Genomic DNA, 13,374 nt, shown 5'->3' with positions numbered 1-13,374 from the left:
TTTGAAAACAAAGATTTACTCAGCATTTCAACGAGCGCATATTTATGACTCTAGACCGGGGCTGTGAGACTGTAAACAATGAAATAGAATGTATTGTTGGCCCTGCCTTTTAATTTCCGAAAGAAAGAAACGTATGGAACACAAATCGGTATGACGATTTGAATAGCATCTATAAAACAGATAAAAGGCACAAATAAATAAAGCTTCAGTTATCTGAAAGAAATACGCGAATTGAGGTTTGTTTAAGAGCAGCATAAAAGAGCAATGGAAAAGCGCAGTGAACGTGTTAAACAGAACAGGAAAATTGTCTCTTAATAACTACTGTTTACGTTCTAGGCTCTCTGGGAGTAGCTTTTAGGAATCAAAAAGAAAGTAATGTATCTCTGAACTGAGATATCTGTGTTCAGATTTTAAACATCTTGGCACGTTAAGACAATCAATTTCAAACCTACTTGGACACTTTCACTAGTTTTTCGTTGTACTTCCTCCGACATTCAGAATGATTTAATATTCATTCTCTCTCTCTCAGGTGTTGACTATCACAGGCGCGTTTTGTTTCCTTACTTCTTACCTTACTTATCCACGAAAAACCGTAGAGTTGATATAGTTTACAAGAAGTAAGATAAGCAATATTTTACTTAAATGCTTTAAAAGGCCTAAAAAATGTGTTCGTTTTAACGACAATCGCAAATGAATTCAGTAACATGTTTTAGTTGACAGCTTCCTCTAAGTAGAAAACTACGCTACGCCCCTGAGAGAAAGAGTACCGCAGTCTGTCAAAAAACGTGCCGAAGTTAAAGTTTAGGAGTCTCAAAAGTTACAACGGTCCCACCTCTGCAATGTTTACGCGCTCTGATCGTCAGTGCTACAAGTTAACAGTAAACGATATAAAGGAAGTAATCTCAACGAAGAAAATTAAATATAGCGTCCAATAATCAACTTTAAGGGACACTTCACGGTAGTATCAATCAAAATAACAAGCTTTTGACGTTTTCAGTACCGTACTGCCGATTTGAAAGAAGAAAAAAAAGGGTAATACCGGCATTTTGCCAGGAAAAAAATGATCAACAGATCCACCATCAGTTATCATACGTAGCCAAGTTGTCCAGGAAGAAGAATACAAGGGAAACCAGAGGTGAGGCAGTATCCTGTTGCTTTTCACACAGAGCCTTAAGAGGGCGATACATATCAATTAACCAAACCCACAGAAAAGCATATACCAACCGACCCTATCCCTATGAGCGATACTTTCGCACTATTCACCACAGGGCATATGCACTATTAAATGCCAGAAGACTGGTCATACAGTTTTATAACGATTAGCGGCAGCGCTATTGAAGTGATCATTAACATGGCACCACAATGATCTGAGAAGGCGCACGACTTCATTCCTAATAAACACCCAATTTAAAAGAAAACTGAACTTAAACCTACACGAGACTTGGCGATAACGAACGAACACGTATAGTAATTAAATTAATATGAAAAGAACGTCAGAACACACAAAATCACAAAGCCCTTACATAATTCAAAAATAGACCTTCACAAACAGGTAAAATTGATACAAAGCAAGACAGATCTCCTTCACGAAATGATAATAGTCAACGTCGTGCGAATCGAGACAATTAATCCGGATGTTAAAGCGTTGTTCAAACCACAGTAATGTCATGAAAAATTTGCTATATGACTGTTAGGAAAATAAACTGCGAAAAAAAAACCCTTTCGAAATCGGAGGACATGGACATCGCTCTGAAACGACTATCAGTAGAGCGTTCCTACTGAAGATACGATATTGCTCTGTCTCAACAGCGTTGCTTTTAGCTCCATCTTTGTCACGACTTTCTAGATTTCTACATTTGTCTCACGCATTTTAATTGGCCCATATAATTAAAGAGATGCTTTGAAGACAGTAAATAAAACAGATAAGCAATCTGACACCAATGAAAAAATAACGGTTTTTCCCAACATGCGTTAGCTTCAGTTGCTGCAGCGAAAGTACCCAAAACATTATCTCTTCATAGCATTCAAAACAAATTCCACTACAACATCCAGAGCTGTAACATCCAGGCTTCCAATATAATATGCGATGGTAGTATCTGACAATATCGTACTCCCATGTGAAAGATTCCGAAGTATGTAAACCACATGCATTCTATTTATACTAACAACGAAGAATAACACGAATCACCTAGTTTATACAAAAACAAAAATAAGACTAGTGTTGACACTACCAGCTGCTTTCTGCAAAATACGCTTCCGCTGACCTACGATTCCACAGCAACTAAACTAAATATAAGCCAATGTCAGCTGTTTAGCTAGGCGCACAAACTGGCGGCCTCCACCGCGGAAGGCTATTAATATTCACGGTCTATCTTAAATCTACCGATCGTCCAGGGAGCCTTGGCTGCGTCCGCCATGTAGACTATCAATGTTAAGTCCACCGTTAACCCGAAGAAAGAAACCCAAAGAGACAAGAATTCGTTTTGGCACCAATGAGTTCATCCGGTCACACAGTGCCTAGTATTGTAAGGCAAAGAGAAAGTACGAACAATAAACAATGCTGCAATCCAACACCAGTTCTCCGATACGGTTTCAATAAATTAAATGCAAATTAAGTCACGCCACTGCAATGCAACTCTTGCATGTGTGCAAGCTCGTGAGTTTCAATGGTAATAGCAATTTGCAGAAGATACAATTATTGGCTTGCCTTCCCTTCAATTGTTGCAGATTTGAAGAGACGTAGTGTCGAGATCTTATTATCCTGTAGGAGTTCTTACACGTGCCGGAAGCCAATGACACGGAGCTGCTGCATTTCGACACCCTAAAATACCACCGACATCAGCCGAGATTAATTCCTATCAACGATCAACAGAAAATGGCACTGAGGAGGGAGAATAACATCTCTGGAAGAATCACTCGTTCCAATCGTGAACGTAATTCAGTATTCAATCTTCGCATATCTGAATGACTTCTTGACATGACCGACAGAGAAAGAGCAATCGTCATGACACAGTCACCTGACTTTCAACGAGGGTTCGAATACCTGCGACTTTGGTACTATCACAAGCAAGTGGAGGCAAGAAGTCCCCTGGTCAAGACTTACACGAGTCTGGGTGATTTGCTGACCCACAGGTATTCAATACCCAGGATATCATCTCAAAGAATAAATACCTAAGAACGAACGAGAAGAGACGATATGTGCGTACCTCAGATCAAGAAAGACTCCCAAACGCAGTTTTAACTTAATTACAGGAGTGAGTAACTCTAAACTAAGGATTCAGAAACCAAACGCCCCTCACTTCATTATTAGTAGATGGTATCAGCAGATATCTACATTTTGGATTTCCAACATTAATTTGAACCAGAGGGTAAAAGGTTTCTTCGAATGTTAATATTTTACTTTTAAAAATAAGTAAAATGTATTAATGCAATATATCGAAGATATCACCGCTGAAATATCCATCACGTGTACATACTGTTTAGAAATGTCATCGTCGTAAATCAGGGGTCCCCTGTTTCAACCAATCACAACGCAAGTTAAGCATCCGCAGAAGACCTGCAGCGAACTACAGAGTAAAACTGCACTGACATTCCTGGATGTGAATAATAACAACGAAAGCCTAAATATGGATTTTATATTCCTCACTGAAGAATCTAAACGCTGGCCTCCATGGTAAACCTGGATGATCTTCCCTACTGGATGGGGTAAGCTGCCATGGGGCTCGTGTCTTATGGCAGACATTCAGTCGGCACAAAGAAATGTATATTTGATAATATATTCATATCTTCATGTAACACGATACAGACCACCTTGAAAATCCACATTCTGTTTCCAATCATTTGACCGGGTCAGGAATGGAATGAATGAATCTAGCGGCGAGGATGGGAATTCTGCCTTCTGCCGAAGCCTGTCGCACACCTCTGGGGCAATGATTAATGGATTGTAGATGAAATGAAATGATATTGGAGAGTGTTGCTGGAATGAATGACAGGGAAAACCGGAGTACCCGGAGAAAAACCTGTCCCGCCTCCGCTTTGTTCAGCACAAATCTCACACGGACTGACCGGGATTTGAACCACAGAACCAGCGGTGAGAGCCCGGCGCGCTGCCGCCTGAACCACGGAGGCTACAGACCACCTAACAGACCAAAATTCACTATGAGCAAATGAGACCTCAAACCAGGTTTAACTTCTACGTGACGACAGCAATGGTTAAATAAATGTAGAAATATAGTATAGGTGCTATGCGCATTTTTCCTTGATAACCTAAAATTCTCTTAGTGTTTACCCTACCACGAATACATGAAATTAAAACACTAATGAAAACAGGAGTCCCAGGTCTCGGAATAAGGCCATCACCCTAACCGTCTGGAAAGGGAGAGGACATGAGAAATCAAATCCAGGATAGACCATACAAGATAGGCGCAGTTTTTTTTTTTTTTTTTTTTAAGGTATTTGTTCGGGGCGTCGACAGGCGCAGTCCTACTCTGACATCACGAGGCAGAGTACAGCAAGGGAAATCTGGGTGACGTCAGCCGAGACTGGAGTAGCCACATACTCGCTGCCCTTGGCATCGAAGAGAACAGCAGACCAGTGAGTGACAAGACGACGTCCAAGAGCATAAACCCGCGGTGCCCTGGGGCCGTCCATATCAGCACTATAACCACAAATAGAACCTTCACTTAACACATCGCCCACCCTGCAGACATGACGGAAACACTACAGTGAAACAGATCCTCCGGACTAAAATATGAAATCTACGAGCCAGGCAGGAAAACAATAACGCACGATTCAATAAACCTAAACCTGTCCAAAAAAAGAAAAAAGAAAAGCCTAATATTAACGCTGTAGCGGATCTTGTCCGCAGATCTGGAGATGCAAAGCGAGAAGTCGCTCATACTACAGAACATGAAGTGACTAAGCTGACCCCATGCGCCCAGCTGAATTGGGGCCATGGTCGCGTGGGAGAAATCAATACTTGGTACGGCGGGTCGACTGGAGCTACCACGGCATGCAGTGCCGCACTAGAGGCCACCGCGGTCTCTTGTCTGCCGATAAAGGCTTGGCTGGAACTGTGAACTGACACAATACAGATTTCTGATACTACAATATACAGCAATATTTAAACTGACATGTTCGCCTACAGAGTTTAGGGGATCCAATTCTAAACCCTTCCGACTTCATACAACGTTTACATAAATTCGACTGGTTGCTAGGCAAGAAAAGTATATTTTGTGGTTGGTACAACGAAAGTGACCTCGTTTTATACCAGATTATCAGGATGTCAATTCTAAGAGTACGTTCGTTGTTCACAACACCGGGGACTCCTCATAGAACTCGTAGTTTTTGATGAACACACAACTATCTTGTCCAGTTCTTCAGACCTTTCATTCTGAAACGGTATGGGAGCTATTAAGGTAAATACTAGAAAACGCTGGGTAGAATCATCTGAGGGACGTAATTCAGTAGGTAATAGTTCGGAATACACACAGGACAGTAAAGCAAGCCACATTCATATCATGGAATGTAAGACAGAAAACTGGCCATATAGCCCCCTGCACAAAAGAGATTACAACCAACGCCACATCAAAGAACATAATACACAAAGAAACGAAGACGATCCATACAATCAGTTTTGAAAATGAGAAAAACAACAGCCAAACTGCACATGTGAATTTATTGAAATATAGTCGAAAATAGTAACATGGTACACAATGCTTCAAAATACAAAGAATGATCTAAAAGACACTTACTCGTAATAACGTGAACATTCAAGCAGCTCTAGTTGAAGTCCAACTTTTTTTCAAAGCAGAATAAGCCAATACCGACATTACATTCGAAGAGGCTTTTTTTTATTTTTTTATTAATAGCCGTTAACCAATGAATATAGAGAGTAGCAAACCCAATTGCAAGGCTCTGCCAGATAGACTTTCAACCACTCGCGCATTATGCTTTATTAGTCATATTACTTTAGGGACAGGTTACACTTTGCCTACACCTATAGTTCACGCTGGTTTATATAACTCCGAGTTCCGAGACCCAAATCATGGAGAGAAAAAGAAAGGAGAGAAGGGAAATCAAATTAATATATTATTTTATAATATTGTTTTTACGACCCACTAACTACTATTACGGTTTTTAGAGACGCCGAAGTGCCGGAATTTTGCCCCGCGGAAGTTTATTTATGTGCTAGTAAATCTAACAAGAGGCTGACGTATTTGAACACCTTCAAATACTACCAGACTGATTCAGGATCGAACCTGCTAAGTTAGGGTCAGGAGGCCGGTGCCACAACCGTCTAAGCCACTCAGCCCGGATTGCAAAGCCCGTTTTGCAAGTGTGCACATACTATTTTTTCTATGAAAGTGACAAATTTAACAAATGAAAGGAAATGCTAGTCAGAATGAAAGTCCCCATATTTTATTTGGAACACATACTTCCGGAATCGGAAATAAGATAAATACACATTTCTAGAAAGGGGGGAGGGGGAAATCACCGAGTCAGGTTTTTTGTTTTGGGCAAAGCAGTATACTGTGCGCTTTTAAAGGGAAGCGTGTGCGCAATTTGATTTTTCCATACTCATTGCAAGGAAAATAAATTTCATTCTTACGAGTCACGCGTTTCACCAAGCTATTTCGGCAGAGGGTTAACTAAGACTGCATTAACCCTCGCCGGAAACAGCTGCCGTACCGATCAAGGAGGCAGAGACTAAACATCAGAGATTATGAACACTTCTTGCGTGGTTCTTTTGTTTACTTCTTGCGCGGTATTTCTTTTTCTTCCGCAGTAGATACTATTCTTTCGTGATCGTGATAGAGCTGATCGCAGTGATCGAAAAAGGGAAGAAGTTCAGTAGAGAAATAGGGGTACGAATTTTTCTAGTTTAGAAAAAACTTTACGCATTGAATTAGCCACCATGTACGAAAGCATTACAGAATGCAAGAAGACTGACGGTGTAACATTAAAAGTAAAGGAGGACACATCGAAAAAAAAAAAATAACAGGGGAATTTAACAGCGTTGCCCACCTTACAACTATATAACGGATTTTGAGGTTAGAATCACTGATTACTTGACAGACAGAAAAATAACCATTGTTGTCTCCGACTATTATATGAAACGACCCTGTGGTATAAAACCTTAATACAATTAATACCTTTATTATAGGAAAGAGAGGCCTGTTTCGGTCAGTTGTGTATTCTAACCTATCGCGAATTTCATCGACGACTATACTGACGACGGTTTTTGACAGCAATTGACAGAAATTGTTCCTCAGATTTTGAAAGTCATTCCTTCTCGTGATTTCCTTCCTGTTACGAACACCATTTAACAAATCTAAATAAAGCAATTCAGCATCAAACGCATGATTTACGGTACATACGGCTACTCTCTACTTCCACGATGTGAACAGCTTAACGATTAACAGTAAACTAACACAAAAGCGTAAAACCTATCTTATACACCTTATACAGGGAAGGTGTGGAGATAAGATGAGATAGTCAAGGGAGAGGGAAGCAGTGAGGTTAGACACCGTCAAGATGCCAGCAGTAAGGTTAGCGACGTTCTCTTGCCCAAAAAACTGAGGATGGGGTCCGGCAAGTTAACCGTTTCCATCTTGACAGCTATTTAAATTCCGCGGCCACGTAAGTTAGGGTCTATCAAGGTAGCAGCAGTGAGGATAGCTATCTTTAAAATCCACGGCAAACTTGTGCACGTAGTTAGGACATGTCAAGCCCGTCATGGATCAACCCATTTCTGGCTATATTTGCAGAGTGTGAAAAAACATTTACCCGAGGCTGCGTTGTTCTGTTGTTTACGGCGGCCAGTTTGCTTTTAACCTTGAGTACGAAAAAAATCTTCAGGGCTGCCGACAGTGAGGTTCGAACACACTATCTCCCAAATACAAGCTAACAACTACACGCCATAAACGACACAACCAACTCACTCGGTAGAATTTCTAGGACGAAAGCGGATACTCCCTTCTTGCTAGCAAGCGAACGTTGCACTAACACATACAGGTCTTCAGCAACGGTGGGAAAAGAAAGAGCTACGACTCAGCACGAGGTTGATAAGGCCTTCATTAAAGTACAGCAGTGTCGAATTTATGAATAGACCCGTTGGGCTAGACCACCAAATTTCCCACAGTTTTGTAATAAATAGGTAGCAGAATGAGAGGTACACAGGTATTCATCTTTAGGTAGTTTGAAATAATCTATCTCATATTTTACATTTCTGCACAGGATTTAGATGTCAAAATTACTTTGCAGGATTTTCAAGGTCAAACTATACATCAGTTTATAGTAATTGTACCGGGCGGTACACCTCCACTCCGTTAATTTAAAATGTGCGCCTGTTGGAACTCCTCTGCTGGAGGAAGTCTGAACTTTATTGACAGTATTAATTTTCTACCTTCTCAGAAGATGTCACTACCTGTAAATTTTGGAGTTTTAGAACTGTGTCACTTTTGATGTGGTTTTGTTTCGCTTGAAGTAAGAAGTGTGAACTTTCTCTTCTAGAGGACACTACTGAAGATCTACAATAGTGCAACCTAGTGCGGAGTCAAAGAACTATTTTTTTTGGAGAAAATTTAATTTCAAGAGTTTGTTCTTTGTTAAATTTCTTTCTATCATTGTTTAAGTTGGCAATATTTACCCCTTTCTTCCCCTTGTTATGAATGTATCCAATCCCGAATTTCTTCAATTAATTTCTATCCAATCAGATGTATCTTCCCCCAACTTGAATCTGTTGCGGGGTCCTACCCAATAAAGAGTTTGTGGGAGGGTGTTTTCTTTCCCCTAACGCCTAGAACCTTCCGCGAGAGGATATAAACTGCTGATTTTCGGGTCTCCGGGCCACTTCTGTTCCATCTTTCAGTGTGTTAAGTACATAGCAGGGGGCGGGAAGCGCCTCTTTCTTCTCCAGCCGTTCAACACAAGGTAATGGCCGATTAATAACTTCTTTCTTTGTTAGCTCAGCAGTTTAACTTTCGGGGCGGGTTCTAAGCGTTCAACCATGTAACCTTTTCCTAAAATGTAACTTCTCTTTTCATCTATTCTCTTGTAAAACGACATATTGGGATAGAGAGTGCTAACCCTCTCGAGCTCCCACTCACATTGTCTTGAGGTGAACTTATTTTCTCAACCAATTCTTCCGTAAGGTAATGTAAATTGTTATTTTCTTAAGTCACCTCTGTAGTATGGGATCAGCCCTTGCACTAACGGCCTAAGGCCAAGTAGGTCTTAAGCAAAGTGTATTAGGAGTGCAAGTTCGCCTCCTCCCAAATTATATTTTAGAGGTCATGTATTAATCTTCTTGTCATTTAACAGACCTCAGTAGGTTGGGTATTTTGCCCCTGTGTATATGTCCTTTGAGGACGGCTTAAAGGTGGAGTTCGGAGTGGCCTATGATAGGCTTGTATTTTAGGGGGAAGTTGCCCTTTTTTGAAAATTGTGTTTCTGCCTCAAGGAGGCTTTTGGATGTAATTGGAAGCAGATGTTGCTGGCATGTTTGGGGGTTTTCGGCCCCTTTGTTGTATGGTGTTCATTGTAAGGTTGGGCTCATTGCTCAAGAATTATGTTTCTGACTTTTGAAGCCCCAAATGGGGTACCTATGTAAATGTATTTGTCAATCGTGTTTCGGCTACTAAGTACCTGTTCTATTTGTTGTTACCTAATTTTGAAAAGAAAATATAACCTTGTTAAATTGTAAAATTAATTTCACTTTAGTAGCTTGAGACCCGTTCACCACCCCGCACCTTCTTTCATGCATAACTACCACCAAAACACGGTAACAGTAATAATAATTATTGTGCATGGCTGTTTACATCTTCAGCCCACAAGCAGGTTGGATCCTTGAAATACCACTGAAGGTTATGCAGTTACAGGAGAACAGCAAAATCTCTGTGGCGGCACCACAATGAGGTTTACATTACAAGGCATTATGACAGCCCTGTCCAACGCGGCGCCCGAGGTGCCCTCTTATGGCGCCCTTCGCAATTAATTTCCAAATTAAATTTTACTTAATATTTGAAAACAATACTTTTGCATTTCAATAAATATTCTTACTTTTATCTTAAAAATACCATCCTCAAAGTCAGGAAATTTGTTATATCCGTACCTCCAAATACACAAAGAGCTCTGAGTAAGCCATAAATGTGATCTAGTCCTAACTGACTCGTATCCGCAATTAGTGAAGAGATAGAAGAAAGGTTCAGAGAGAGAGCTATTCGACATGTAAGTAGTTGCGAGAAAGGGAAATCCTCCATAAACCTCTCACTGGGTAGTGGTGGTGGTGGTGGTGGTGGTGGTGGTGGTGGGGGGGGCTAGCGCCAGATATAAGGCCCTCTCTACTCATGGAGCCAAATATAGCCGCATATTTATTCTGCCAAACAGAACCGCTTCCTTATGATTCACTTGACTGCAATGCCATAAACTACCTACCATGACAGTTTCACCAGGACGACAATGAGACACCCAATTTGCCCACAAAGTAACTTTAATCCCAACAAAGCTGTGCCGTAAACAATGAACAAATGATTTATGAAAGTCTTGCAATTGGAATGTTCCCAGTTCCTAGCTTGTAAGACGAACATTCAGTATTACTTGTGGGCTTATGCAGGGCTTATGGAATACGTTTTGAGTGCCTTGTGTTGTGATGAGTTGTACATTCAATATGTTTCGTGTACTTTTTTCATTACTATTTAAACTTTAAATTATTCAGTTTATAATCAGTTATATTTCATTAAACATAACTCTTCTTAACAAGGTTAAAAGGCAAAGAAATTATAACTTTAACAGTGAATGGGAGGACCTGTATTGCTTTATTGAAAACAAAGGAAAGTCTGTGTGTTTATTGTGTAATGCTAGCGTGTCTGTTCCTAAAAGAAGTAATGTACAGTGACATCTTTTGACTAATCACAAAAAATTTGACAGTGAATTTCCTGTTAATTATGAACTAAGAAAACACAAAGTGAAAGACCTAAAATCTTAATTAGCACTGCAACAATGTGCGTTTAAGAAGCCAGTTCAGCAAACGCGTAACGTGACAATAGCTTCTTACAAAGTTTGTTACGTCCTAGCTAAAAGGAAAAAAGCTTTCAGTGATGGGGAAGTAGTGAAAGAAGCTATGCTAAATGCCACTGAATTTCTGTTCGAATCTCACAAAGATAAATCTGAATTGATATCTTCAATCAAAGGACTTCAGTTGTCTCACCAAACTGTTGCTAGGCGGGTTGAACAGATTTCAAATAATATGGAATCTCAATTACATCAGGATTTGAAATCGTGTGAATATTTTTCACTCCAGTTTGATGAAAGTGCTGATATGTCTGACACTGCTGAGTTGTGTGTATTTGCTAGAATGGTTTTTAATGATTTTACAGTAAAGGAGGAATTTGTCAAGCTATTGCCACTTCATGGACGTACTAGGGGAGACGAAATATTTAATGCTTTCGTTAAATTCACGAAAGAGAGTAACTTACCCATGTCAAAGCTTGTCGCTATAACAACAGATAGGGCACCGTCTATGACTGGTAGAAATAATGGATTTCTTTCTCTTTGCGCTAAGGATGAATCATTTCCAACATTTTAAAGTTGGATCATGTCATGAAAATTGTAACTCATGTCGTGAATTATATAAGATCGTCATCTACTCGTCATCGATTGTTCAGAAATGTTTTAAGTATGTCAGATTCGGAGTATGCATCCTTCATGCAGACGTAAGGTGGCTTAGTAGGGGGAAAACACTCGAACGGTTTTGCAGCCTGTTGGATGAGATTCGAGACTGTATGAAATCATATCATGGGAAATATTATCACGATATATCTTGGCTAATCGAATTAGCATTCTTGGCTGACATCACCTCAAAATTAAATGAGTTAAATCTCGAATTGCAAGGAAAGGATCATAATATTTCAGGTATGATAAGTATTGTCAATGCATTTGAAAAGAAACATAAGGCATGGATTGTCCATTTAAATAGAAATTCCTTTCCCATTTTCCAAATTTGAAATCTATGGCAGATACAGTAAATGGCGGCAAGCGTTATTTTTCATCTCATGCTAAATATCTTGAAATTCTTGGGTCCGAATTTGGTAGCAGATTTAGCCAGTTTTCAATGCTTCAACCAGTGATCATGTTTGTCAATAATCCCTTCGCTTCTGTTGACGTTTATGAGCTTGGAGGGCGGGTGTGTGAAATATTAGGAAATTATAATGCTGAAGAATTAGAAATGGAAATTTTAAGCCTTCAGTCAGACCTTTCTTTGAAATCCTCCAACGCAACATGTGGCAATTTCTGGACTCTGGTGGACAGTAAAAAAATATCCCATTAGCCGCAGTATTGCTCTGAAGATGCAATCTTGTTTTGGTTCAACCTATCTTTGCGAAGTCGCGTTTTCAACTATGAACATAATAAAAAACAAATACCGATCCTGCCTGACAGACTCACACCTGGATGACGCATTAAGAGTAGCCTGTTCCAGTTATACACCAAACTTTCCTCAACTTGCAGCGAGCATGCAGTGCCAGATTTCACATTAATTATGTGAGCAAATACATTTTCCCATAATTTTTAATTATAGATTTATTATTATTATTATATAGTCGTTTTAGTACCGATAACAGTAGCCGAATTAGTGGAAGCTTGCCTTTGCGTTCTTCAATGCTGTTGTAGCATGAGTAGCTAATGTAACAACATCCACATGTACTAGTTGTACTCCATACATAGATCTTTAGGTCGCATAAAAAGAAGTTTTAAGCACCTATTTATAGGTGGGGAAAATGTGTAAAATAGGTTGTTTTAAAAATAGGCATAAATTAATGAAATACATCTGAAGCCATACTACAGTATAAGTCTAACCGTAGAAATAAAATAGTTTTTTTTTAATACTGTAAGCTACTTAAAGTACAGCATGCAAGTCATCATAATGTAGCATGAATGTACAGCAAATTAAATCTACAGTAGTTGAGATGCAATCACTAGAAGTGGCAAATGGCTAATTAAAGCAACCAGTGGCGGCTGGTCAATACGTGCTGCCAGGCTCCAGCACGTATTTTGGAACTGTAAGGAATTATTTATATTCAGTAGCCTACAATTATCCTGGTGCCTTTTCTTTGTTTTGAGTATGTTACAAATTTGTTTTTTGTGAAAATCACGATGAGATCTATCGAACACCTAGCTCTGTTCTCCAGGTGAACTTGGCTCATACTAATGGGGAAATGAGCTCCAGCCTGTAGCCTGAAGGAAGCAATATGCAGGCGCAGCCAAGATTGCAACACAGCCCGCAGCCGGTAGAGTATGCCTATACAATAAACCGTGATCAACTTTCACTGATCCCGTCTATAGTTACTTTCCATCCTGTAAGGGGTCAGAACTGCC

At 39.9% G+C, this 13,374-nt stretch overlaps 1 protein-coding gene across 1 annotated transcript in view; it reads right to left on the bottom strand.

The window, feature by feature from the left end:
- Positions 1-13,374, bottom strand: part of LOC136873670 (ubiquitin-conjugating enzyme E2 R2) — a 217,034-nt gene that overhangs the window by 192,078 nt on the left and 11,582 nt on the right. The gene's annotated exons all lie outside the window — the stretch shown is intronic.

The sequence above is a fragment of the Anabrus simplex genome, chromosome 5 (genome assembly GCF_040414725.1).
Source record: "Anabrus simplex isolate iqAnaSimp1 chromosome 5, ASM4041472v1, whole genome shotgun sequence".
Lineage (NCBI taxonomy): Eukaryota > Metazoa > Arthropoda > Insecta > Orthoptera > Tettigoniidae > Anabrus > Anabrus simplex.
This window is presented reverse-complemented; position numbering and strand designations above follow the sequence as displayed.